Source organism: Capra hircus, chromosome 12 (assembly GCF_001704415.2).
Source record: "Capra hircus breed San Clemente chromosome 12, ASM170441v1, whole genome shotgun sequence".
NCBI classification, from domain to species: domain Eukaryota; kingdom Metazoa; phylum Chordata; class Mammalia; order Artiodactyla; family Bovidae; genus Capra; species Capra hircus.
Window position 1 is genome coordinate 59,620,757 of NC_030819.1, and position 4,884 is coordinate 59,625,640.

Genomic DNA, 4,884 nt, shown 5'->3' on the forward strand with positions numbered 1-4,884 from the left:
ATTTTCTTTCTGTTGAAGTTTTAAAGTCAAATTTCCAGATGGCAAAGGGAAGAATTAAGCAGATGAATAATAACAATAAATGTTTATGGCTGTGCTAATAAAGCTGCATTCTGTTGGTATGTATCAATACTTTATGCACCAGGAGAGTGGAGCTAAGGTTCCAGGAATTCAAGAACAAAAACAGAACCTCTCTCACTTGCTGACTACCATTTGAAGATAGAACTTTTAATTCTGCAGTTGAGGCTAAGGCATGACTGGCAGATATTACTGGGAAGGAAAACATGTGGCTATTACAAATTATTCATGTCTGATCCTTTCTTAATGGCAAATTTTAAGATTATAAGAATAGTTGATTTGGGGACAGGGATTCACAAAAAAGAAGGAGCGCCTAAAAAGTAATGTCAGAGAGCTTGGTAGGTTGATGGAAAGCCTCTTTAAAATTTAGCCTGTGAATAAATGAAGATTTGTTACAAATCAAATGTATATGACTTTCCATGCAGTCAAACACTCTAGTGTTTTACTAGGACATGGTTAAGAGAGAGATGATTTATCAGGAATAACCACCTATTAAAATAGTAATGGCAGTGGAATTGCCATTATTAAAATGTACTCTAAAGCTGCCAATTAAAAATGGTTACTGTGACACTGATTCTAGAATTGACAGACAGAGAAGTGGAAGTAAATAATAGTTTAGAAACAGCCCTTAGTATATATAAAAATGTACTACATGAGGAATGAGTTATTAAATATCCAAAAGGAAATGATTAGCTTATACCTAGTCCTGAGATAGTTAATACATCAGAAATAATTTGAGGAAAACTCTTGTTACAAAACATAGGTGAAGCATAACAAACATCCTCTCGAATGCATAGTAGAGTTCCCAAGCAGGTGAGGGAAATCTCTAGATGTCCAAAATAAAGCAAAAGCTAACAAAGGAAGGACCAGACAGGATTTATTGCAGATATTCTGCTTGAAATTTTCCTTCTTGTTTTTTCCTTAATTATACTTTTTCTCAACCTTGAATCTTCAGTTTTAAGGAAACATTTCTCCTTTACTCTATTTACCTGCATCTTAGCTCTTAAAGTTTTATTGAAATGATCTTTTTACACACAGTTTTCAGTCACTAGACAGTAACATCCTCAAGGATCCTAGTTTTTAAAAATCCTTGCATTTTCTAGAAGTTCACAGAAGATATGAATAGAGCAGGTGCTCAAGACATGTTTGCCAAAGTACAGATAAGTTTCAAAATGCAAGTAGAAATCTTAGAGCTGATAAATGTCTCTATCTGGTGTGACCTTCAGTTGGACACTATTAGCACCTCTATATTTTTTCACTTATTTACTTTTTTCAGCTTTCAGTTCAGTTCAGTTCAGTCGCTCAGTCGTGTCCGACTCTTTGCGACCCCATGAATCGCAGCACGCCAGGCCTCCCTGTCCATCACCATCTCCCGGAGTTCACTCAGACTCACGTCCATCGAGTCAGTGATGCCATCCAGCCATCTCATCCTCTGTCGTCCCCTTCTCCTCCTGTCCCCAATCCCTCCCAGCATCAGTCTTTCCAATGAGTCAACTCTTCTCATGAGGTGGCCAAAGTACTGGAGTTTCAGCATCAGCATCATTCCTTCCAAAGAAATCCCAGGGCTGATCTCCTTCAGAATGGACTAGTTGGATCTCCTTGCAGTCCAAGGGACTCTCAAGAGTCTTCTCCAACACCGCAGTTCAAAAGCATAAATTCTTCAGTGTTCAGTTTTCTTCACAGTCCAACTCTCATATCCATACATGACTACTGGAAAAACGATAGCCTTGACTAGACGGACCTTAGTCGGCAAAGTAATGTCTCTGTTTTTGAATATGCTATCTAGGTTGGTCATAACTTTTCTTCCAAGGAGTAAGCGTCTTTTAATTTCATGGCTGCAATCACCATCTGCAGTGATTTTGGAGCCCAAAAAAAATAGTCTGCCACTGTTTCCACTGTTTCCCCATCTATTTCCCAGGAAGTGATGGGACCGGATGCCATGATCTTCATTTTCTGAATGTTGAGCTTTAAGCCAACATTTTCACTCTCCTCTTTCACTTTCATCAAGAGGCTTTTTAGTTCCTCTTCACTTTCTGCCATAAAGGTGGTGTCATCTACATATCTGAGCTTATTGATATTTCTCCCAGCAATCTTGATTCCAGCTTGTGCTTCTTCCAGTCCAGCATTTCTCATGATGTACTCTGCATATAAGTTAAATAAGCAGGGTGACAATATACAGCCTTGACGTACTCCTTTTCCTATTTGGAACCAGTCTGTTGTTCCATGTCCAGTTCTAACTGTTGTTTCCTGACCTGCATACAGATTTCTCAAGAGGCAGGTCAAGTGGCCTAGTATTCCCATCTCTCTCAAAATTTTCCACAGTTTATTGTGATCCACACAATCAAAGGCTTTGGCATAGTCAATATAGCAGAAATAGATGTTTTTTTGGAACTCTCTTGCTTTTTCCATGACCCAGCGGATGTTGGCAATTTGATCTCTGGTTTCTCTGCCTTTTCTGAAGCCAGCTTGAATATCAGGAAGTTCATGGTTCATGTATTGCTGAAGCCTGGCTTGGAGAATTTTGAGCCTTACTTTACTAGCATGTGAGATGAGTCAATTGTGCGGTAGTTTGAGCATTCTTTGGCATTGCCTTTCTTTGGGATTGGAATGAAAACTGACCTTTTCCAATCCTGTGGCCACTGGTGAGTTTTCCAAATTTGCTGGCATATTGAGTGTAGCACTTTCACAGCATCATCTTTCACGATTTGAAACAGCTCAACTAGAATGCCATCACCTCCACTAGCTTTGTTCATAGTGATGCTTTCTAAGGCCCATTTGACTTCACATTCCAGGATGTCTGGCTCTAGATGAGTGATCACACCATCGTAATTATCCAGGTCATGAAGATCTTTTTTGTACAGTTCTTCTGTGGATTCTTTTCAGCTTTATTGATATATAATTGAATAGAGCACTGTATATTGTCAAGGTGTAAAGCATGATTTGACTTACATATATTATGAAATATTTATCTAAATAAGTTTAACATTCATCATCATATATAGACAAAAATCTTTTCCTTGTGATGAGAACTCTTAAGATCTACTCTCTTAACAACGTTCAAATATATCATCAGCAGTGTTGAATTGTCCATTATCTCCTGTACTTATTTATCTTAGAGCTGGAAGCTTTTACCTTTTCACCACCTTCATCCAATTCCCCCTTGTTGTCCTTCTACCCTCAGGTAACTGCAAGTGATTTCTTTTTCTATGAAATCTTTTCTTAGGTGGCTTTATAGCTCTGAAAAGTCTTTCTTTGATGGGTCCAGCCTCCTTCTATCATGGATCACAGTCCTGCCTTCTGGAGCCATGGATGTGGTCTGTCTTCTCCTATGGAATAATGCTTCTGTTAGAGAAAGTTGGTCCCCACTTAATCTCCTCATTAGCAGGTTCAATGTACTTTACTTCTCCATTTCTTCCTGACATCCTTTCTCACCTTTCCACACCCACATCATCGTCTCTGTTGGTCAGCATTGTATATAGACTGCCATAACAGAAAGCGTGACAAAAGTGGTGTACACAAAATAGCTGCTTATTTTTCTGTCACATGGAAAACTCAGAATGTGGCAGTCTTGGCAGTGCCGTCAGAGACCCAGGCTTCTCTAGTCATCCTTATCTCGTGGACTTTGTCCTCATGCTTGATGCTGTCACATGATTACTTCATGACTGCTCCACCTTCAGGACAGCATCTCCATTCCAAACCAGAAGAGAAGGGTGGGAGGAAGTAAAAGGAATGTGGCTGTGGGATGTGTGCTCTTAACAGGCGTTTCTCAGGAGGCTTAGTCTCACAAAAGTCTGATTGACAGTGACTGTATCACATAGTTGCAAGGGATGCTGGGAAGAATAATAATTCAGCTGGGCACATTTTCTCCTTCTGACTGATAGTCTTGAGACAGGCATTAAACTAAATACTCATTCTGGAGAGATTTCTTTTTTCCACACTTGTTTTTTAAATTTATAACTGCCTTTTTATTCCATCAATAGTTAAGTTTAAAAATTAGATAAGACTAAATAATTCGAGCTCTTCCTTCTGGACCATGTGATCTCATTGCCTTCAGATGTGATGGTGATATGTACCACTTTCTAGGACTCTGAATTTCAAATCACGTATCTTATGGCTGCTCAAAATATTCTCGGACTTGTCAGTCCATGTGTCATGATTTCTGTTCTAGAAAATGTAGTTGGTAGACCTCTGATTACATCCTTATTCTCTTGTGGGACGTGCTCTGATGGTTCTTCAGCTCTTTCTTAACAAGGAAGATATCAGATCTTCAATGAGAATTATGGAGTCAGAGAACACCATGCTTGCCATTCTATTTAATGACAATGAGAAATTCCAGTAATGAAAGGGGTAAGCAATAGCACAGTCTGTAAGCTTATATTTTTAGCCTGTGTACAAGAAGCTCACAACCTTAATTTTCACAGCAACATAAATATTATGACTATAATTAACCATGAATATTTGATGAAGTTGGAGAGCATTATCTACACTTGCTTAATATCACTGGGTGTCATTCTAAATTTTGGATGCTTTTTAAGTATGGAAATGTTCTCTGTGTGCTGCCAAATTTCTAAACAAATGCCTGGTGGAAAATTACACCTTAGCCAAAACAATAACCCAAGTAAATAGGTAATAATGGGTATGTATTTTGCACATTTAACTCAACACACAGCATTAAAATGTCCCAGGACATTAAAGACTGATTTTTTATAAAGAGGATTAAAATAAGCATAATAACCATGCTTAACTGAGAGATTGATGTGTTGTAGAGAGCAGTCTTTTTTTTGCATGTGAAAAAGAGAGTGGTGCCTT